This window comes from Oreochromis niloticus, linkage group LG7 (assembly GCF_001858045.2).
Source record: "Oreochromis niloticus isolate F11D_XX linkage group LG7, O_niloticus_UMD_NMBU, whole genome shotgun sequence".
Taxonomy (NCBI): Eukaryota; Metazoa; Chordata; class Actinopteri; order Cichliformes; family Cichlidae; genus Oreochromis; species Oreochromis niloticus.
In genome coordinates, this window is record NC_031972.2 from 45,291,644 (window position 1) to 45,316,536 (window position 24,893).

The 24,893-nt window shown below is 40.5% G+C and overlaps 1 long non-coding RNA gene across 1 annotated transcript; it reads right to left on the reverse strand.

The window, feature by feature from the left end:
* Positions 1 to 8,386: 8,386 nt before the first annotated feature.
* LOC112847287 (uncharacterized) lies at positions 8,387 to 17,488 on the reverse strand. Its single transcript, XR_003220744.1, has 2 exons — positions 11,129 to 17,488; positions 8,387 to 10,069 (listed from the first exon to the last, which is right to left on the reverse strand). It is a non-coding gene; the product is annotated as an uncharacterized LOC112847287 (long non-coding RNA).
* Positions 17,489 to 24,893: the final 7,405 nt, after the last annotated feature.

Below are 24,893 nucleotides of genomic sequence, written 5' to 3' on the forward strand. Positions count from 1 at the left end.
GAGTTTATTAAACTCCACCGAGGCAGCGGTGACGCTAATCAGAAGGCTAGACCGTCCCATTCCACAGCCGTTTACTTCTGGCCTACCCGACCTTCTGAGGATTGATTGATTGATTGATTGATTGATTGATTGATTATACTTTATTCATCCCGAGGGAAATTGGGTTAAGGCTGCCAGCCGTGCCAGCGCCGTCTTACCCATCCGACCATACATACATTACACAAACATCACATGGGGAAGACAGGTCAGAGGGGTATAACATGGAAAAGCACAACATGAGGAAAGATAAGGAGAAAAAAATAACTCCCCCCAGACTGAGCTCCAACAGGGAGATCAGTTTGAGAACAGAAAAAAACACCTCTGCACATAGCACATGAAAAAAACTCTTAATACACCAAAGAAACACATGACAAGCAACAGGGATGGGTAAAGGGTAAGAGACATCCAATGTAGACAGTACATCTGGGCCTGCAGCCTATGCGCTGTCTCCATGATCCACCGTCAGCATCGGAAGGGAATAAGCGTCGAAGGCGTTTGGAGGGGGAGGGGGGGTGAGTGTATATCTGCATGTGTATATATGTCTGTGTGCGTGTGTGTGTGTATGTCCAGAGTTCAGCTGAGACAGTGTCCTTCACCCTGCCAGGCTAAGTAAACAGTCTTCCAGCCAACCCAGGTGGCCTTGCATAGAATGGGAAGAACAGTCTAAACCAGGGGTCTGCAACCTTTTACACCCAAAGAGCCACTTGGACCCGGTTTCCACGCAAAAGAAAACACTGGGAGCCGCAAATACTTTTTGACATCTAAAATGAAGATAACACTGTATATATATTGTTTTTTTTACCTTTGTGTGAACAACTAAGGTGTGCTGCTTATGAAATCCATGAAGTGCTACAGAGAAAATTACATTTTATTTATGTAATCAACACATTTTGAACTCTTAAAGAAATATAACAAAAACAAAGACACCCAGCTGAACTAAAATGATCCATGTAGCAAACAAAAACTGTTGTGAGCCGCCTCCCTTATATCTCCTTTGGGCTGTTGGAGCCTTGACCTGACTTTTAAAAAATAATTGGTAAAAAAGCTCTATGCTGCTGAAAAATTGAAAATAGATATTTGCAAAATTCTGCCTAAATATGTATTTTACCTGGTTAATGCATGCGGCGGGGGCGTGGTCTGCAGCGCCGCTGCAGGGGAGGCGGACGCACCTGAGCGGCACCCGCAATCACGCCTCGCCGCCTTAAAGTCTGCGCTATCTGTGCTGTTGTGTTGGTGGTGTGTGTCGGGCTGTATGCGTACAGCAACCGCGTGTGAAAAGCGCGTTCATGCAAACATCGTCGGGTCTGCTGTGGTATGTTTACAATGGGACTTCTGCTCCTGAACCTCTGCGCACAGCCAGGGGCGGATCTAGAAGGGTGGCATAGGGTGGCAAGTGCCACCCTAAAATGATCCCTTGCCACCCCAAGTGCCACCCCAGTTTTGCATATGACAGTGTTGTTTATTAAAATAAGATAGCATTAACACTTTGAGCGTAGTTACAGTCAACAGTGAATATAATTGCTAAAACTAAATATATTGCATAGTGTTCCCCCCCTCCACCATTAACAAATGGTTCAGCCCAAAGCAGGATCGGCTTTTTTCTTGTTTTCAGTAGCAAGCCATGCTTATGATTGTGCCAGAGCACATTTTGAACAACACCATGGGAATTTCGCTTTTTACACAGGTGGTTGGTTGTTACACTCTGGAAATGGAAGGAAGGTGAGTGTTATTAACCCTCTGTGGTCCACAGACACGCTGCACCTCCAAATCACATGACTGATGTAAGCTGACGTAGCAACAAGCTGCAGCCACGCTGAGTCTCTGTTTCAGCCCATATTGAAAGTTCGGACTTCAAAGTTTTTAAATTTTAATTACAGGCCAGTGAATCCAGAGTTATGATAATATATATAAGCCACGCTTTTTTCTAAATACTGTCGTCACGTTTTTGTGCATGTGTTTTAAGCGTTTTCTAAGGACAGCGCGAAAACAGTAAAGAAAGGAAAAAACGCCACCTCTTTCCTATCGGTGGAAAAATGTACCATGTCGACCAATTAAAACAAACAGTCAACACGTGGGATTTGGTTGTTTAGGAAGAGGGGAGAGTTTGGGAGTGACGGTAACGGCAGCGAGACAGAGCGAGCGAGTGAGAAAGAGAGAGAGAGAGAGAGAGAGAGAGTCTTTAGATGTGGGAGATTTGTGACGTTTAGTGTGGAGTGTATACTTAGTGTGTTGTGTTGTCTTGTGTAGTTGTTCTGTTGTGTAGTCGTTGTTTTGTTTTGTGTGTCAGTGAGGGCACTAATGAATGTCACAAAGGCACATTTGCAACGTAAACACTGTCACTAAGTAGAAAGCCAGCGGAGTGATACACCTCCTGTTGTCAGGCCTGCAGGTTTATCCCTGTGCTGTTCTGTCTTTTGGTGGACAAACTTTTTTTTTACTGGCACACATCATTTGTGGGGCATCTTATTGCGACACCTGATTGTTCTCTCATTTTAGTTTTAGTAATATTTTGAAATGGTTGTACAAAATGAAAGAAACGGCAGGTGTATTGGCTGCATTTTTAGATAAATAGTTGTATATGTTTACAAAATGTACATTTTATATTTGCATTTCAAGTTATAAAAATTTACTCAACATGTCTGTGGGTTTTTTTTACAGTAAAAAAATACTACTAGGATTTTAAGTTCTTTGTGGGACTTCAGATCAGTGATACTAATGCAGTATGTCAGTGAAAAAACAACTAAATTCAGTTGAGCTGAAAAGAATGATACCAAACAAGGCAAGGGGGAAAAAATAAAATGAAACAATTTGAGGGTGAAATACAAACGTAAACTCAAAAGGAGTCATAAATGGCCGGTTGTATTTCAGACCTCAGTGGGTTAATCCAACAAATCGTGAAAAATTAGGTTTAAATTTTTGTTCATGACAGTGCAGATTTCTGACATTTTGTGTAATTTAAGCTGTAACAATGTGATTGTTTTCTAACAAAAAACAGTGTGAAACTTAAGTTAGACTTCTGTTTGTAAATGAACCGCCCCATGTTGTGTAGCTTTCTGGATTTTATACTTATTTATACATAAGTATAAAATACATATACATATTTATTTATTATACAGGCTATACAGTACATAAGATCAAAACTCACATGTTTTATGTAACTAAAGTGTGTAATTATGTGGGCTACAGACAATAATTAAGTTATAGACTATATTTATATGAAAAACGTGCATACTTACTGCATTTGAATTATTTTAACCATATGTAACCACCTGCATATGTGTTTGAAAAAAAAGGCTTTGATTTTGCCACCCCATTTGATTTCTTTGCCACCCTCATGCCACCCTAAGAAAATTTCTCTAGATCCGCCCCTGCGCACAGCGTCTGCTAATCGGTGCTGTGCGAAGTCAGTTTACGCAGGACTGTAAGCTGTCATCTGTCGTCTGTGAGGCGTGAGCAGTGTTTGTCTTTAACATAGTTCACGGTGCAGCTGCTGACATAATGTGGATCCGAAGATCCATAATTGGCCTACCCAGGGTTGAAAGTCTCGATAAATGCACGGTATTTCGGCGGGAATACCGGCTTTCGCGAGTGTGACGCTTATATTGAGCGAGGAAAAAATAATAGAATATAATTTTATATTTATATTTCAATATTACAATAATCTTCCAATTTAGAACTACAAGTTTAAAAGAACTAACATAAATAAAATACACTTCAGCGAAATACTTCTAATTTATTTTCCCAAACCACGCGGAGCCGCACTATAAGGACTAAAGAGCCGCATGCGGCTCCGGAGCCGCGGGTTGCCGACCCCTGGTCTAAACACAGTCCGTAATCAGGGTGTTGTTGTACAGCTCCAGCCTTGCAACCGCAGCTGGTGCCGAAGGGGTCTCCGCATGAAATGATGATGGTTTTTACTTTAGTGCGAACAACTCATAAGAATTTCAAAGCTGTTCTAACAGTCCAACACTGGTCTCTCAATCTCCCGTTGGAGAGCCGTGAGCTTTCTATGATGTTATCCAAACTTACGTTCCGTGGTGTTGTCATTCTTGTGGTCAAAGAGCCGATTCTGAGAACTCACGACCGCGGTGCGCTTCCCAAGATGTGATCAATTTGCGCCCAGAGGTGTTATTCTGAGCGAGCCCCTCCAGATGTAATCAGTTTGCACTCAGAGGTCTTGTTCTGAGTATTCACGGCAGCCGTGCGGTTCTCCAAGATCTCATCCGTGCTGCACTCAATGACCCATTTCGAGAAACTCACGCCTCGTCCCATCGTTTCAATCCCAGCGGGCAGTCTTGTGGGGGTTTGAACAGCTGGTTCCGCTTCCTTAATTCTTCGATAAGCCAGGGCCAAGCCAGCTCCGATCAGCAAGAACCCTGTTATCATGGTTCCGAATAGGTAGATATTTTCAGCACTCAGGCTCACCCGAGCCCAGACTTCTCGTTGAAGGGGTGTCAATCGCATTCAGAGACCAGTTGATCAAATCCATAATTCCTCTTTTAGGTTTTAGAGAACAGACTGTGAGACAGTGTTCCAGGGAAAAGTAATACAAAAAACACGAGACTAGACAAGGACACAAGAGGCTAAGCAGGGAAGCTAAGGGAGAGGAGAGGAGAGGAGGAGGAAAAAAAAGTGCGACCGCCTTCGCCAAGAGCAAGAGAAGAGATCCGGCCCACGTAGACCGCGAAGGCCGGGTCCTCAGGAGGATGCAACCCATGAATTTGGACACGACCATTGGCAGCGCTAACTCGAAATTTCGAGTTACTTTTCCTCAAAATTTTGAGTTAATAAGTTGAAATTTTGAGAAAATAATTTCGACTTATTAGTCATCTAAAAGAGTTTTCATAAAAAACGAATTAGGCAAACAAGCAAAGCAAAAGGGAGCAGAATTCAGGTTTTTGTGAAAGGCCAAAAGCAGGCAGGAGGAAAACTGGAAAAAAAATGCTCCAAAGCTCAAAGCAAAAATCTGGCTTGGTCATAGTGGACAGTGGGATGTGAAACATCAGATGCAGAAGTGATGCAGCAGTGGGAAGGCAGGACAGATGTGAGGACCTTGTGTATACAGATGACAAAGCAAGCAGCAGACATAGCTGTGTTAATGTAATGTAGAGAACACGTTGTTGTTTTGTTTTGTCTTGTTTTTTTACTGTATCATGAAAGCTGAGGTGTTCCTCATTAGCTGGCTATAAAGTGTAAACGTGGGATGGGGTCTTTTTTGATTCATGCTTTTTGACTGCTAAAAGAGCGAGTTAGCTGGAGGACTGAAACTAAACGAAACATGAAAGCACAGCTAGTCGGATGGCTAATTAGCACTTAGTGCTGAGATGACTGAATTTGCTTATTTTCAAGAAGAAATAACTTGGATTACTTGAAATGTTTTTAAGATCTCAGACCTGTATGAATTTTAGACCGAGACAGTGATACGCCCCTCCAGAGGAGACACTCGATCCTGCAGCTTGACAAACCAGTTCTTTCCTGTCCGTCGGAAGAGCCCCTTTCATTTGCTTAAATGGACTTAAAGCACTTAAATGGACTGTCCACTTCACATCTGAGCAGACAAGTATCACATGTGGAGTTCCCCAAGGTTCCATCTTGGGACCCCTTCTATTTAACATTTACATGCTCCCACTGGCACAGATTATAAAGAACAACAAAATAAACTATCATAGCTACGCAGATGACACACAAATATATATCACAATGTCACCAGGAGACCGAGGCCCTGTACAGGCTCTTGGTAAATGCATTGGGGAAATTAATGACTGGTTGTGCCACAATTTTCTCCAGCTAAACAAAAATAAAACTGAGGTAATAGTCTTTGGTGCCAAAGAAAAACGATTACAGGTCACCAGAGAACTTCAATCTATACACCTAAAAACCACAAACCAGGCGAGAAATTTGGGTGTAGTGATGGATGCAGACCTAAACTTAGAAAAACACATTAAGACAATAACAAAATCAGCTTACTATCACCTCAAGAATATTTCAAGGATAAAAGATATGATGTCTCAACAGGACCTGGAAAAACTAGTCCATGCATTCATCTTTAGTAGGCTTGATTACTGTAACGGCATCTTTACAGGTCTACCTAAAAAATCAGTCAGACAACTACAGCTCATTCAGAACTCTGCTGCTAGAGTCCTCACTAAGACCAAAAAAGTGGACCACATCAGTCCAGCTCTGAGGTCTTTACACTGGCTGCCTGTCTGTCAGAGGATAGACTTTAAAGTTCTGATGCTGGTCTATACAGCTTTGAATGGTTTAGGACCAAAATACATCAGTGACCTCCTGACCCAGTATGAACCTTCCAGATCCCTCAGGTCATCTGGATCCGGTCTGTTATCAGTCCCCAGAGTCAGAACCAGACACGGAGAAGCTGCATTCAGCTTTTATGCTCCTTATATCTGGAACAAACTCCCAGAAAGCCTCAGATCAGCTGAAACACTCAGTTTATTTAAATCCAGGTTGAAGACTCACCTATTCTCAGCTGCATTTGAATAAAGCACCAAATCCACACTTAAGTTTAAATTTCAAAACCTACTTTTTAACTACTGATTTTATCTACTGTTCTGATTTTATCTACTGTTTTGATTTTTGATTTTATATACTGTTTTGTTTGTTTGTTTGTTTGTTTGCTTGTTTTAATCAAATTCAAATCATGTTTTTGTTTTTAATGTCTCTGTAAAGCACTTTGAATCACCTTGTTGTTGAATTGTGCTATATAAATAAACTTGCCTTGCCTTGCCTTGCCTGAGAGCTGCAGTCGGAACGTTGATTTCACGTCTTTTACTGTCTTTAGTGTCTCCAATGGGCAAGTCTTTTTTTAAACAAGCAGTTACCACAACAGATGTTGTGGTCGCAAATTTTGAAGCCATTCTGATAACCTTCTTCCACCAACGATGTGGAGATCCAAATCCAATTAAACTCAAGACACTCAAAAAGATGCTCTGTAAAAGAGTAGAATTCTTGGAACAGAGTTTAATACACTGAACCATATGAACAGCAGGAAAAATACATACAGACATTTAGCAAGAAAATTACAGAGCAGAAAACAAGCAAAGCAAAACCCCGGGGTGTACAGCCTTAAGCACAGACAGCAGAGCAACACGGAGACGGACAGGTAGCAGCAGCAGGAGGAAAAGAGCCCTGGGGGCGTCCTCTGGTCCCCTAATATAGGGACCAGTATCGCCGCCCCCTGCTGCTGGGTAACTTTCCCACACGCCCCGCACAGCTGCTGGGGTCAGATAGCGGCCAAGGTCTTGGCCAAAGGCCAGTCAGGACTCTGAGTACCCCTGCTCTGGCTTATCACAATAGGTCATGACACGGTCAAAGGTCAGATATTAATCCTAATTATTAAATCTTATTCAGCAAGTGGCACAATCTTATAACATATAATACATAGGTTACATGCTTAAAAACACTTCAGTTTGGGTTCAAAGTGTGTGTGTGTGTGTGTGTGTGTGTGTGTGTACTTTGTATGATATCTTATCGTTATGTGTTCAGGATCTCCGTTACAATGTTACTGTTTTGGTTGTGCTGCATTAAAGATGTTAAATTAATTAATTATTAAGTAAATTATTCAAGAGAACTCTCCCCCTACATTAACTGCCCTGTTACAGTACCAACTTAATAAACCTCGGTGAAGCAAAATGTCTTGTGCTTAAGACTCTACATGAAAGTTAAAATATATATGTTCAGTGCGCACAGATATATAGTGTATAAGTTACATAGTTATACATATCAAACAAAAAATCCACCACATTCCCCCCTGTGGTACCTAGAGGTACCACCTAAAAAGACCCCATAACTAAAGAAGAACAAAAATTGTGAAAACTAATGCGTGGGCTGTTTTTTTGCTAACATACTTTAAAGCAAGCTGTAAATAGAACATAAGAATTTGTATAAAGATCCCACACAGTTGTTGCTCAAATGAATAAGCCCTTCCTTCCACCAAAACCCTCATAGTCATCAACATAACATTCTCCCAACATTCATTTCTCTTAGTCAATTAATTTAAGACAAATTGATTCATCTTCATTTGCAAATCATACTACACAGTATCCTAAACAGAATACTCAAGAAACTGAAAAACCTGCCTAATTACAGGAAAATGAAAGTAAGGCATAAAACACATCAGCAGAGACACATAATACATACATGGATTACACAACACCATATGTGACATTAAAATAATACAATTAAACAATTAATTCTAAGTTTTGGGTTTCATCTTGATCAGGTGCAACTTCTTTTTCTGAACAGACTTCTCAGTGTGGGCTTTGAAATGTCCTTTGGTAGCTTCAAGGTTGACATTTCTCTGCAGCAGCTTCAACCTTTACTCAACTTGTGTCCCTTTTTCAGTCCATATTTCAACCAATTTATGAGTCCGAGAAAAGTCTCTCTTGGTACTTCTTGACTGCTGGATCTTGCATAGCTTCTAAGAATACTCGAGACGACTTGGTCCTACTCTTGATTAAAGTCAGGGTCGGCGATGGGTAGTAGTTGATCTTGCACATCCATCATTCGGAAGCTGGTTTGGGCACTGTACAGCTCCACCTGGGCTGTAGGCTCTGCAGCAGGTTCAACAGCTGCTGGATGGGTCATGGCTCAGCTGTCTGGAGCAGCCTGTTTCACCCCGTTGTTCCCTCGCACTCGTCATCAGATTGCCAGCACCTGCTCCAGGACCTCTGCATCTCCATCTGCCATCCAGAAGCCATCTCCTGCAGAAAGATAGCTTTGCAGACTGCATTAGTTGTGTTCACAGTTAGCAATACAGGCCCTTTATGAGGACTTATCTATGGACATTTGTGAGTATGCCATGCAGTGTTAGTTGTTGTAGTCTTGTTAGTTCACAACTGCATGCACCTTAGTACTAGAGTTAATATTTGTACCCAGTTGACCTCTTCCTTAACAAATTCCAATTCATTGCTTTATTTTGTGGAGCACCTTGAAATGTTTGTCCCAAATGCTGTTATAAAGAGAAAGCTTTACTTATCTTTACCTAGCTATCAATTTAGGAAGTGCATAGTAAAGCTCTAACATGTTGTTTCATTTAGCCATTCATGTGTCTGTTTTCTGGTGATCAAGACATCTAATCACAGCCAAAGCACCAGGGAGCTTTAGGGCGACTAGGAGCTGAGTTACTGCTTCTTCATACAGTATTGGGGCTCTGTTGGCTTCTCTAAGATCTTCTTCGTTCTTAAACACTATTTGAGCACATGTCAAATTTATATGCTGAATTTGGATAAACATTAACTCTGTTACCAGCCAATTCACATTTCATCATTAACACTTTTAGCCCTCTACTTAGTGTTGCTGGCTATATGGCTGATCAAACTTCCCACACCTCTATAGCCACAGAATTGAAATTTTCAAAGCTAAGTTAGACAATGCAATATTAACCACACAGTTCTTCATATTGGCAGTAGTTAAACCATCACTTGACCTAACTGTCCTAGCCAATTATAGGCCAATCTCCAACTTTCCTTTATGTCAAAAATCCCCACAAGAGATGCTGTAAAATAGCCACAGAGGAATGCCTTATTTAAAGAGTTTCAGTCAGGTTTCAGAGCACATCACAGTATAGAGACAGCTTTGATGAAAGTTAAAAATGATCTTCTTAAGGCCTCTGACAGTGGATTGATCTCTATGTCCGACACTTGTGACCATAACATGTTATTCTAAGAATCCTCCCACATACACAAGACTAACCATTGAGCTTCACAAGGTTTCACACCAGGATCTATTTCTATTTACATAACACATGCCTCCTTCAGGTAACACCACAAAAGACACAACATACCTCTGCCGTGCTGATGACACCCTCTCTCTCATTCATCCATGAAGCCAAACAACACACACCTGTCAGTCAACCTAAAGGAATGCTCTGAATGGCATTACCTTGGTCTCCATTAACACTGTGAGGTTTCCTGGAGTCATTTTTTTATCCCAATATGTGCTAATAAGCGAATATTAAGGACTGCTTTCTTCAATTTCTGCAATATCTCTAAAGTCCTGTCCCAGAGTGATGCTGAAAGACAAATTCATGCATTTATTACTTCTAGGCTGTCCCACTGTAATTTGTTTTTATCAGGATGTTGTAGACATTGTAACTCCTTAAAAAGCATCCATCTACATCAAAATGTTGCAACATGAATGCTGAAAGGGACTAGAATGACAGAGTACATTTCTCCTGTTGATTTCTCTTCATAGGCTCCTTGTTAAATCTGTTTTGTTTGTTTTTTTAAATTACCATACTGCTCCTATAGTACTATATCTCCCCACTTGACTCTCGAACTTTAAGCTTACTAGAATATTTAAAAGTAGAATGGGAAGCCAGGCCTCCAGTTTTTAGGTCTCTCTTTTGAGTTATTATTAGTTATTAGTTATTATCAATCTCTGGCTCTCCTACACAGCATGTTTTTAGTCCTGTCTCTTTCTCCTCACTCAGCTGGTCGCAGCAGATGACCACTCCCCCCTGTGCCCAGTTCTACTGGGCATGTATTCCTGTTAAAAAGGGAGTTCCTCCTCTCCACGTTTCTTGCTAAAAGGGGGTCAGATAAATAATTGTGTTTTAATGTTTTATTTTGCAGTTTATCCTTAGATAATAATGTGCCTTTAGATGACTGGCAACATAATTTCATGCCTGTTCAACCTTGAGTTGAATAATATACAGCATGACAGCCTTTGTTCTTATAGAAAAATAGCCATTGAAAAGCTAAAACAGCTGTATTAGACTATTCATACAAATTTTCATGCATGGGTTGTTCATAGACAGTAATCATAAGAAATTCCCTAATTGGACCTTGTTACATATCTGGGCAGTGGACTCTGAGGCAGACAATTACTTCACACCCCATTTTCCTTAACTTGAGTGATAGTAAATTTTGGACCGTAAATAATACATGTAATTGGCATTATATTTACAATACACCTGGATGGCCATGATGAACATTGAGACCTCCTGAAAAACAAACAGTTCTAATTGCAGGGTAAAAGGTCTACTTCAACTTTTGTAAATTTGGATTGTACTAGGTCAATAGTTGCTCACCTATAGAGGTTTAATCATTCTGACTCAACTCTGCCTTACCTTAATCTTCTCAGTTTGCCCCATACCAATGAAATGTTCTTCTCTTTCCTTTTGGTTGCCATGTGCCCGGTCAGACTGCATGTCCCTCCTCAGTGCTTCAAACTCTACCTCTTCACACTGGAACTAGAATAGAACTAGAATAGAGTCATTTAGCTCTGCAGTTTTTGCTAGAGTAAGCATTTGAGTAATTTAAATATGTCAATCCACAGACAACTGGACCCTGCCACACACAGGAAAGATAATTTAGGCCCCATTTTTCTAAATTGAGGTTTGCTCATTTTATAGGGGATCAGGCTTTAGCCTCTTTCCCTCCAAAATATCTGATAATTTAGATTTTCTCCTTTTTTTGTTTGGTTCATTCTTTGGGAGAGTTAACAATTTAGCTCTGCTAAGCTATATGTTCCCCCCTTTTCCCAATGCAGTTAAGATTATGACAGAATCCTTCACTGCTTTCTCCTCCACACTGCATTCATTTTTATCTTTCTTCCATTTGAAAGTAACTACAAATTGCACACACACTGAATTATCGCACTATGGATGGTTTAGTGCTGCACGTTTAGAGCTAGCATCTTACTATTAGCTTCAACACATGAACGGAGGTAGCTGCCACTGGTCTATATGTAGTCGCACTGAAAAAGACAAAAGACAGATTATTTGTCATATCTGCATACAGATTTACACATATGTACACATTTGCACCCACACAGTTACATACATGTCAGGAGGATACCCAAGAGCAGTGTACCAGGGTCAGAAACAGCAGATGTTTAAATTTCTCATTTCATGTTACCAGGGATCCCGAGTTTCATCAGTACCCCAGTTTTTAGTAAATCCCCATGTGTAAGTTTCATCCCTTCAATAATGCAATGCTCATAAGGTGATTAATAACTTCCCTAAGTTTACTTATCTGTCCCATGCCCTACTGGGGTTCTAATGCTCTGTGTGTATCTGTTCTAGTGTCAGTGGGAGTCATGTCTGCGCCCTTTATGTATTCAAATTTCCTAATCTTAAATAATATTCTAATGTAAGAGTGTTAGTAATGAATATATTTCTAATAATCTCCTATCTAATGCTTTCATGTGGCCTAGTTCTTATTATTTGTGTTCTTTTTCTACTGGGAGAGTAACACAAGGGGTGGAGCCCAGGGCTTTAAACTTATTAGTTTGTTGGGAGCGTTACTGATGCAGCTGCTTCATGTTGTTCACTGCAGATATCATGGATAGTACTCTGGTATCAGTCACAGTCCATGTACTGAAGACTTCTCTTGGCAGTAACTTCCTTGTTGTTATGGTGCTGCCCACATTCCTCTCGGAGTTCTCCAGGAACATCCACACAGAGAACATCCCAGATGCAGACGATGTTGGCTCTTAGAGGCCACCGATTGTCAGTCCTCAGCAGATTGATGAGTATGTCAGCTGACTAAAAGTGTGTTTTAATACACTTTTCCAGCCCTCTGCAGATACAGTCTTTCATTGGACTCAAGGAGACTCGGTTTCATGAATTGTGGATCTTCACTTGGACGCTCCTCTCTGGAGTTCCTGGGCTTTCACCTGTGCCAGCCATTGGATGTCGTCATACAGCTGACTCCTGCTCTCCACCTTTGTGCAGGCCTCATCAGTGACGTAGGCCTTCGCAGTGCCAGTGTTGCTCTACTCCACAGGCTCATGGCCTGGTGTCTTTCACTGGTGATCTGTGTTTCTCCCCTTCAGTTGGTGAGCTCCTTCATCTGTAAGGAGGTATTTCTTTTTTCCATAGCAGGAGAATCGTTGTTTGAAGTATGTGCATACATCAGTTAGTAACTGTTTTCATTTGCTCCACTTTTTTCTTTTGTTTTTGCCTGTGAGCTCGACCTCATGTTACTCTCCATTATCTTACTCCTGGTCTTTGAATTCTCTTATTTAGCTTCCTTTCCTCTGACTCACAACTTTCTTTGTCCCACCTGTCTAATCACTCTTCACTCTTCAGCTCCTTTATCTAACTTCCTACATCTCAAACTTCCTCGTGTTTACTTCTCCTCTTCTAAGCCATAATCACTTTTGTCATGGTTTTTTGTTTGTTTTGTTTTTTAATACACAGGCTCAACTTTTGATTTCTCCTTATTGCATTTTAGGTTAATGTGTTTTATTTCTAATTACCAGCTTTTGCTGGAACAAAGGCTATATCATCCCCTCCAAACCCTGCTCCTGTGTATTTCCCCCCTGCATGATGCACACTGCTTATTTAGGGAGCTTAGATTTAGCAGAGATTTATCTATATTTGCTTTTATTTTTCTTGTAAAACTAAAACAAAATCATAGGGGCTTTATTATCATATACAACAGTTTTATGTTTTTCTGCCCAACTTTCCTGTAAGTGACAAGATGCAGCTGTGGGATTAACGCTGTCACTATTCAAAACCCTGATTCCTGAAACAATTACCCCCAAATTTTGTCACAATACCTATTAAACTTGACAAATTAAAAGCAATAGTAATTTTGCATATGTAAGAATTACCATATTGCATTTGCTAAAGACAGCATTTTGCAAGTTATTCCTTAAATGTATAAAGTGCAATTTATTTATTTATTTACTTTCTTGGATGGTAAAAATCACTCTGATGTTTTGGGACTCTTAAAACTTAAATATTTCCTGATTCAAGCCTGACACTCGAGGCCTTAAAGGGTTAAGGCCCTCTTATGTCACGCACCTCTGACACTTTTCTAGATGTTATTTCTCTCATAGCTATAGAAGAAGGATTACACACAGTCTGACCAGCATCAAGGCGAGTGTTTTAGATACAAAAGATCCCTTTAATAATCCCTTCCCCCATACAATATCTAATCATGCTTTTTATTTTATTGATCAGCATTTCTAATGATCCACAGCTGCAGGTTAACCAGCCATGCATCCCACAACTTTATTTCTGTTATTTCTTTTCCCAAGCAAATAATCTTTTTCTTTAGATTTAACCTTTTTTTTTTCCTCTCTACAGTGCTTGAGTGTAATCACTTTTCATTCTTACCTACTCTTCCTCTCACTTTACTATTACATTTAATGGCATTATTTATTACATCTTTCTAATTACTGTCTTGTTATTGTTACCATTACACTCTAATCAGTTGTCATTGTACTTAGGCTTTTTGTTTACTCACTGAATTATATTATTCTCAATTCTTTCCACTGCTTCTCTACTGTTATGTCTTATGCCCCTCCGTCATTCAGTTCTGTCTTACTTCCCTGTTCTTATTTTAATAGTTTATTATATTTATTTTAATTTACCTGAGAACCAGTCTACTGGCCTTATCATTTTCCTCTCAGGTGTTTCTTCTAATATTTTATTCTCAAATTTAGAGCTTCTTTCTTCCTGTTCCTCACTCTAATGGGCGCTATTCTTTTTTACATTTTTGTTGTTTTTTGTTCATAGTACTCAGCATTTGATCACTTGTTTAAGCATCTTCACTGCTGTGGGCCTTAAACTTTACAAACAAGTTACATCTTTTTCTTTTTTTTTTCTTTTTTAAGCAAACTATTTTGCTTCCTGTCTCAGGTGACTCCTCTGAGCTTCGCACAAGCTCACCATAACAATAACCTCTTTGAGACATGCAGGTCAGTCTTTTACTCTTCTTCTCACACACTTGCATTTGGCTTAGATCACTTGAAAGCCTGTGCACTGTGCACTGGTCAAGGACACTCTTGGCAGGATGTCGGGGCCCACCCCACACACTCCACAGTCAGAGCAACTTGAGCCAGCTACACCCTGTGATGCTGTTTACGGGCCGCCTCCTGCAGCAGCGGCTCAGCTGGTGTGAGCTCAGTACAACACTTTTCCTTTTTTTGCTACTGTCTCCCTCTGCCACACTCAACAGGCGCTAAACTTTACTTGAAATTGTTAAGTCACAATCTCTGACTTATTAAACCACCATTTCCAACAAAACTCTTCTATTTCACTTCACTATTTTCCATCCAGTGATTTTAGCTATTATGCTCTGGGTTTGATATATCAGTTAGTTGCATTTAAACCTGTCTACCTTCTTTTCTCTTCCCAACTACTTATTTGTGACGGCAGCATTTTAAACAGATTTCTAGCAGGTGTCTCTTATTGTTAATTTGTTCATATCTGTCCTCATGACCACTTCACCCAACATGTCAGCCTGTTTATTCTGAACTCCTCTAAGCTTCACACAATTTATTTCCAACAATCATTCATTTCACATCATATTACTCAGGTGCCTCTTGCACTCTCTGTATGCTTTTGGGTGAGTTTATGACCCCTCGGCAGAACTCTCTACAACAGACAAAACTTCATTATTTACTATTCTTTGGTGAGTGATAACAAACCCTCAATATACATTTCACATGCAAACTCTGAGACATTATTAGATTCTTCTACAACTCCTGCATTTTACTGAGATCGATTTATGGAAGCTCTTTTGACTCTCTTATCTCCGTTGTAGCCCAAACATGTTCTTTTTATTTGGTCTCTATCTCTCATTCCTTACTAAGATGTTCAGATGTTCTTAGATCATCACCACTACCTTCTATATTTCTCCAAACACAACACAAACCTCTCTGTTTCATTTATTATTTGTTTGTGTGATTTATTTACTTTCCCTCTAATTATTTTAGGCCTGAGTTTTATCCCAGCTATGTTTTATTATTAGAATTAATTTATAGTTCTCTTTCTTACTGTTATTAGTTTGGATATGTTACAATTTAGCTCTAGGTTAGGTTATCCTTTTTTACTTTAGTCAAGCAGCTCTATTTCCAATTTATTTAACTTTTGGTCATACTTTTATTAAGCTAATAATCCAAAAAAAAAGTGCCTGCAATCCCTATTTACTCATTATCCCTGTTTTGGTAATTTAATATCTTCTTTTACTGAAATTTACCCACAAATTTTCCCCCTTACTTCATATTGCTGCTTGACAAATATTATTTCTACAGATCTTTCTGTTTAAATTCCTTAAACAACAACATTATTTTTCAGCAGCAGTGTCTATTTTCCTCTTTATATTCAACAACTCTTAATTTTTGCAGACTTATCTCTTTTCACTGCTCTGATGCTCCTCTCACTCCTCCACATACCGTAGGGATGATTCAAAAACTGCCTGCAGACACAGCGCTCTGCAGCACAGTGAGCTCAGTTTTTTTTAGTCTCTCAAATCAGTCCCTCTACAACTTTTTACTCATCTACCTACTAACTTCCCTTTTCCGTATTTATTTATCAAAACCCACCCCTTACGCGTATTCCTCTAACTCTTATTTACGGCAAGAGTTATTTTAAGCAATATTTACAGCAATACATTGTTATACTCTAGACTACTTCTTAGCAATATTTACAGCAGCGATTATACTTAAAGGTTAGTAACAGCTATTTACATATTTACACTTGGGCCGAAGGTGTCGCCTTTCATTCCGCGACGCGCGCATTTCATGTAGCCCGTCCAGACCGGTGGACTCGAAAGCCCTCAGATCCCTACTGTGAGCCCCAAGTCCCCGCGTTACTGGCTAGGAATTTATCCCCAAAAATCCCCCAAAGCCGAGCAGTCCTGACTACCTAGCAATTCACTTGGGTTAACCAGGTTAACCAATTAAATGGTTAACCTAGTTAGCCTATATCACCTTATCTACTTAAATGGATAACTAGGTTTCCAGCGGTAACCACCTTGGGGGTGCCGACATATATTTCACTTTTCATCACTTTTATCACTTTTCATCACTTTTCATCACTTCAACTTTGTACTTCTGTGCAACTTACGCCTATTCTTCAGATGCACTAAAGAATAGCGGAAAAATAAACCCAAACTCCCCCAACACAGCCCTGGAGTCACACTCCAGCACAGGGCAGAGCAGCCTCTCACACACACAAACCCCAAATACGCACACACACATACAGCGCTCACTCACACTACCCCCGCGGGTCACACAAGTTACAGGAATAACACACACACATATGATGCAGTATTAAACTCCACTCCTTCAGCATCCGCAACATTATTTTTACAGTGTAACACTTTATCACTTAGAATAACAGCGACCATTTGATTAAAGTCCTTTTCAAGGTTAGGTGGAATCTACTCGGAGCCAAGGTGGAACCCCCCTCTGCACTCAGACAACACCAACATTGAGCAGAAAAAAAAACTCTGCTTACCTTATTGTAGCGGCCGCTTGGTGTTCTCTGATGTGCAAGGCTTTGGCATTCCCCAAGGCTCCCAGCAATCACCTTAATTCCTTGTCCCTTCGTACGTCGCCAATTGTGGTCGCAAATTTTGAAGCCATTCTGATAACCTTCTTCCACCAACGATGTGGAGATCCAAATCCAATTAAACTCAAGACACTCAAAAAGATGCTCTGTAAAAGAGTAGAATTCTTGGAACAGAGTTTAATACACTGAACCATATGAACAGCAGGAAAAATACATACAGACATTTAGCAAGAAAATTACAGAGCAGAAAACAAGCAAAGCAAAACCCCGGGGTGTACAGCCTTAAGCACAGACAGCAGAGCAACACGGAGACGGACAGGTAGCAGCAGCAGGAGGAAAAGAGCCCTGGGGGCGTCCTCTGGTCCCCTAATATAGGGACCAGTATCGCCGCCCCCTGCTGCTGGGTAACTTTCCCACACGCCCCGCACAGCTGCTGGGGTCAGATAGCGGCCAAGGTCTTGGCCAAAGGCCAGTCAGGACTCTGAGTACCCCTGCTCTGGCTTATCACAATAGGTCATGACACGGTCAAAGGTCAGATATTAATCCTAATTATTAAATCTTATTCAGCAAGTGGCACAATCTTATAACATATAATACATAGGTTACATGCTTAAAAACACTTCAGTTTGGGTTCAAAGTGTGTGTGTGTGTGTGTGTGTGTGTACTTTGTATGATATTTTATCGTTATGTGTTCAGGATCTCCGTTACAATGTTACTGTTTTGGTTGTGCTGCATTAAAGATGTTAAATTAATTAATTATTAAGTAAATTATTCAAGAGAACTCTCCCCCTACATTAACTGCCCTGTTACAGTACCAACTTAATAAACCTCGGTGAAGCAAAATGTCTTGTGCTTAAGACTCTACATGAAAGTTAAAATATATATGTTCAGTGCGCACAGATATATAGTGTATAAGTTACATAGTTATACATATCAAACAAAAAATCCACCACAATGTACAATAATTATCTCACTCTTAAGAATAGTGTTTTAAAGTCATTGTGTCATTTGATGAGCAAGATAATACGATGACACATTCTGCAGTGTTTTCTTTTTCTCAAATAACTTTTTTGTCATTTAATGGAGTACACAACTTCTGTTGGAGTGTAACATACACTTATCAGCCAGTTTAAAAGGTAGATGTTCAACTGTATCTAATCAGCCAATCAGTGCATTTAGACACATAGACAAGATGTCCTGCTGAAGTTCAAACTGAGCATCAGAATGGGGAAGAAAGATGATTCAAAGAACTCTGAACTCTGGTCTGTTTATTTTAGAAACTGCGGATCTATTGACATTTCTCAATACACCCATCTGTGGGGTGTACAGATCTTCTTAAAAAGGTAAAACATCCTGTTAGCAGCTGTTGTCTGGGTGAAACAGCCTTGTTCATGTCAGAGGTGAGAGGAGAATGGCCAAGACTGCTTTAAGCTGATAGAAAGGCAACAGTAAGGTATTGCAAATAACCACCAGTTCAACCTGATATCATGGCAAAACATATAATAGACACTCTGGCCCACTTCATTTTATGCTTTGCCTCTCCAAACTGTGAAAGGAATACGCATGCAGGAGTTGCATTACCAGCAGGGGGAGATTTATTTATTTAAGTCAGTAGTGACCACAAAAAACATATAAAGTACATTTCAAGGTCCTTAGTAATCAGAAACAATTAAACTAGGTTGCTAATATGTATATACATATAAATGTGTAAATCTCTCTTTAAAACGCTTTCCTGTGATTATTTTCATATTGAATTTCAATAAAATATCTCCCTCTACTGTTGTTGCAGATGTTTGCAAGTTACTAAAACTTCTGCATGTATGTCCATTTCAGGTTTTGGAGAGGCAAAGCGTGAAGTAGCCTTGTATCAGTGTTTCAGGGTGCTCTTTGAGCGCCAAAAAATAAAACAACATTTACTTGTACTTGTTGGGTTCTTTTATAAGAGAAGACATTCCAAACTCAAACTACAACTTTATCTTTTCTTTATTCAAGCAATCAGAGGTTTGAGTTTAAAACGGTTGCCATGTATCTCTGCTTCGCTTAGGAGACCCAAACAAACAAAGAGCACTACACCCACAGAGTAAATGCTTTTTATAATGTATGATAAATAGTTGGAGGAAAGCCGCAGTTGTCCTTATTTGGCTGGAATCCAGCACTTTGGCTCACAGTTCTTCTTCTGCAGGTTCCTGGGCATCTCCTTATGTGGAGACACCACTTCACCCATCATCACGGCAACGACCTATCAGACCTGCATAAAGAGATAGAGAGAAAGACGAAAACTGTTGTACAATACTTAACTGTGTGGAATAATGTATACAACAAGTACGTGATGTGAGATATAATAATAAAGTATATTTGTATTAAAAATACAAGTATACTAAATTCCAACATACTGCATTCCATTATAGCTTTTGTAATGCATTTCCTGCTGATAAGCTACTTCATTTTTAGCTTTCCTTTGAATTTACAACTAAAACAATTTCATCATTCACTTATGATGAAGTAACTGTTCTGACAAGAGAAGAAACAAAGTGCTGTTCCTGCCATTGCTGTATATCAGACTTCAAGAACAAACAGCTGGGGGGGGGCTATTATTAAATCTGCTCTCCTAAGCATGTTACTTCTCATCTCATCGGTTTCCACAGATCCTCTCAATATCTGATGATTTGATATAGGGCTGGGTGATAATGGAAAATTGAATACCGTAATATTTTTTGGCTATATAGGTTTTTCATAAAATGACAGTACTGTGACAGAAGCCTCTTTCTGTGGTCAATGCTAGACCTTTAACAAACAAAAGGACATAGCAACAAGAAAGATATATCAAGCATGAATTCACTACACAAAATATAACAATTGAAATTAAAACGGTGCTCTTTTGTGCTTATAAGATATAAAAATAGTGAAATAAAAAATGCGATGACCTCATATTATAGAAACAAAAGTTTAGATAGTGACTATAAAAACGACTGACCAAGAACAGGTATCACAGCTGGATTATTTAACATTTTCTTTGGTGTCTGGGGAGACGTTGACATGCAGAGTTTAAAACGGGCTTCATTTAGCTGTAAATGACTTTTCAGCTGGTGGAATAAATTTCTGCTACCTATAGTTCTATGGCATGTTTTGCAAATTATGACATTTTGTTTGAGGCTCTCCCTCCCATTCTACCTTTAAATACTTTAGGAACAACAAGTAAGCCTGCAGTGTGAGAGCAAAGTGCTCTAATTAGGTGATTATGGTACTATAAGGTCATTAAGATAAGATGGGGCCTGAGTATTTAAGACCTTGTATATGAGGAGCAGGATTTTAAATTCAATTCTGGATTTAACAGGAAGCCAATGAAGAGACGCCAATATAGGAGAGATTTGCTCTCTCTTTCTAGTCCCTGTCAGTACTCTTGCTGCAGCATTTTGGATTAACTGAAGGCTTTTCAGGGAGTTTTTTGGACATCCTGATAATAATGAATTACAGTAGTCCAGCCTAGAAGTAATAAATGCATGAACTAGTTTTTCAGTGTCACTCTGAGACAGGATATTTCTATTTTTTTTTCCATTGTGCAAATGGAAGAAAGCAGTCCTACATATTTGTTGACTCCAAGGTTCCTCACAGTGTTACTGGAGGCCAAGGTAATGCCATCCAGAGTAAGAATCGGGTTAGATACCATATTTCTAAGATTTTCAGGGCTGAGTACAATATCCTCAGTTTGATCTGAATTTAGAAGCAGAAAATTAGAGTTAAACTAATTGCAGTTTAAGTAATTGGTGTTTGTTATCTGGCTTCATGGATAGATGAATAAATAGTGGTTTTGTAGCATCTTTTTTTTCAGGTATATGAACAAAAAGGAGACCTTGTGCTCTTATCACATCTGTGTCTTCAACACAAACACTACAGGCGGCTGTAGCTCCGGTGGTAGAGCATGTTATCTACCAATTGCAAGGCTGGTGGTTTAAATCCTGTCTGCTACAGTCTGCATGCCATCTTTGTTCAAGATACCAAACTTCAAGTTGCTCCCTGAGGTGTCAGTCCAAGTGTGAATATTAGATAGAAAGCACTAAGCATAGAAAAAGCTGCTAGTTTGAATGAGGCATAAAGTTGTAGAAAGCACTTTGAGTGCTCAAGTAGATCATAAGTGTGCTATATAAGCGCTAGTCCAGCATATTACATATTCCTCTGAGAAGTATGGAGCAGTTGCACGTTTGTTTTGTTTTTCAGTGTTGTGGCATTATTGCGTGTTTTAAGATTAGAATATAAAATCCTTAAAAATGGACCACTGTGATCTCTAATGAGCGCTTCCATCCCCATGTATTCTTCCAGTCTGGAGGAGTATAGCCTTTGCTTTTCCGCTTTTGATATTGATGCTGACGATAGAAATATCAGCAGGCGTTGCAGAGCTCAAGCTGTTAGACCTGGCCCTCACCATCAGACCATTCAATGCCTGGCTCTATCTTCAGGATGTTAATAAAATATGTTGATACAATTAAAGAGACAGAAAAATAATGCTGATGCCTCTGGCACTGTTGCCCACCTCTCAATTTTAAATGCATGTAGACATTGAGGGTTTTTGGGAGGGGCCGTGCTGACACCTGCTGCTCTCTGGCAGGAAGCACCATGCCCTCCCGTGTTTTAAAGACAGTTTAGAACAACACGCAACAACACTACACATGAGCGGGAGGAGGTAGGTATGAGGTCTTCACTCACCCCCGTTCTCTGTTAGCCAATGGCGTGGAGGGGCTGGGCGTGGGTGTTGGCCGTCTGATTGGGGTCTGGGATGCGGGGCCTCCCTGCTGCTGCAGTGCCGGGGGCCGTTTGCTTCTCTTCACCCCGGGGGAAAGGGAAAGATCTCCTGGGTCTAGATACAATTTCCTCCTCTGGGGGCGGGGATATCTGGACCTGGGGTATAGAGTATGTTTGGGGAGTGTGACTGTGTGTACAATGTCCATTTGTGTCTGTCTTTACATTGGGTGAGTGCTGAGTATTGGTATATGTTTGCATGAGAGTGGGAATGCACGTTTGTGTCTGTGTGTGCCTGTTTGTCTGTGTCTATATGTCAGGTCGGATCTCAGCCTCCACCTCTCTGGGAACATCTCAGGCCCTCCAAAGTGTGGAGGCCTATCTCCCCTCAACACACTTCCTGCCGGTGGCTGATGCCCTCAGGCGTTGGTGGTTCTTCATGTCCGGGGCTGGGTGCTCAAGTATGTACCGGCTCACTCCTGGTGGCTGCATGGCGGGGCCTGCTGCCCATGGCTCGGTTGGGCCTCCTCCGAGGGGTGGGGGACCCTCAGGCCTCTGGGCCTGTGGCTTGGTTCACTCTGGCACAGCTGGCTGCCAGCATGAGCCAATGGGCACGCAACAGCAGCCCCCTCTAACTTCTGCTCCATGACTGCTGGGTGACCCCTCGTCTGGGGCTCTCCTCAGCTCTTCCCAGGAAGGTGGCACAGATGCCCCCCCGGTGGTTCTCCTTGGGCTCTTGCACTCTGGGGCCTCTGGATGTCTGGGGCCTGGATCTCCTCCATGCATGCTTCATGCCCTAGGGGACAGGACCATGGCTCCCCATACCCTCTAGCAGATGGTTACGTGGAGAAACCTTTAATACAAGCGCGCTCATCCACACAGGTGCGCACACGGGTGTTCATAGACACAAACTACACCTTTCTTGGCTGCTACCTCAAATCACATTGTGCGCCGTCGGTCCTGCGTGCTGCACAACAACATTCAATATTTAGTATTTACTGTTATTTACTGTTAGCTAGATTAATGCGATGGTGCTGTGTTTATTATGTTGCTCTCTTGTTTTTGCTTGTTCTCTCTTTTGTCTCTCAACAGGTGATCTGGGAGATTTTTTTTGTTTTCTTTTTAAGTGTCCTTTCTCACTGTCCCCCTTCCCCTCTGTTTTTCTGTTCCTTCATCTTTCTTTCTCCCTTTCCTATCCCATCTGTAACAACTGAAAATAAAATAAAATAAAATAAAATAAATAATAACAACAAAGGTCAATCAAATGGACCAAAACGGCAAGGCCGTGATGATCCACTTGGCAAAGTAAATCCGTTGGGTATCTTTGTTGGCTTTCAGACATAAAATCTGACGGCTAAAATACCAAATGGGACAGGCAAAAAATAATCATAATAATAAATAATAATAATAATGCTGAAACTGAAACATCTAGTTTCTGTCTTCTGCAATGTTTCAAAATGCACAGTGGTATCTATCTGACACCCTCTGCTGGACATTTATCAAAAGTACATGTCAGATCTAAGGATCTAAGGATCAAATTGAATCAAATGAAATCAAGGTTAGGACACTGAGGGTACATTCTAAATGGAAGCAATGTACAAATAAACAAATACTAGTAACAATAGTAACACTATTAAAAGCATTTACTGAAAAAAAAAATCTAAACTTTCTCCTGCTTCCACAGAAAAGATATTTCTTATTGGCAGGCAGCTCTAAAATTGCACATCTGGGTTCCAGTTGACTTATAATTGTTGTAATTATTCAGTACAATAGGTTTATCAGACTGGATGGTAGCAATGTTTGCTTTAAGCATGATCTATTGATCCTCAATCTAATCACACGAGCCAAGGTGTGAAAACAGGTTTGGGTCACAATCAGCCAAAGTTTCTGGTGTGTCATGAATGGCTATGTGCAGGTAGGAAGGAGAGGACCCAAATGCAGACTCATACACAGAGGCGAAATGTGAACTCAGAATGCAGCTTTATTGCTGAATGAAGAAACAATACAAAATTAAACTGGAAAACTTAAAGAACTAAACACATGGAGAATTACACATAATCATGAGGAAGATCACTACGCTGGACAGAACCAGTACCTCTGTATAGTTACAATAAAGGCAATCTATCTACTTTCAGAGTAAGAGAAAACATGGCACACACAGACAGGGAATTTCCAAAGTAAAACAGGAAGTGACGGGAGAACACGCACAGAGACACAGGCAGACACACAGAGACGTGACTGGGGAAACATGGATAGCATGACATTGTAGGGGGGAACAGATTGAGACACAAGGAGGCAAACAAGGCACAAGAACTCTTGCATGGGGTTTTTATTAAACCACAGGCACCAATCAAGTAACTGTTTCAATAATTTTCAGTGCGAAGTCAGATCAAGTCAGATCAAGCAGATGGTTAACTCCTTCCTTGTATGCAGGAGACTTGTGGATGCCCAGAAAGTTTTGGCAGAGCCACTTGAACACCCCCCAAGCTTCAAACTTGGCTACTGAGAGAGTTTGTTTGAAACCTTAATCCTGCAAAATCGACTTGATCTTCAGACCTGTAAATAACCCTTCCTTCATTTTAGGAATGCTTATATTTGGAAACTTTTCAGCAATGTACTGAAAACCTCATGAATTTGCTTTGCCCATGGAGGCAAAGCAAATTCCGCAAGTTCCGCAGTAGATTGGCTATCCCACAGGCACAGGAAACAGCAGTATTTGGTGAATCCTCCTTGCATTCCCATCGACATACCATTCACCATCAGATCATTGACAGATGTTCCACTGATGAGTTGTATACGCAACTGATTGAAGCAGTGTCTTCTTGTTGTCATAGGACTCCTTTAGATG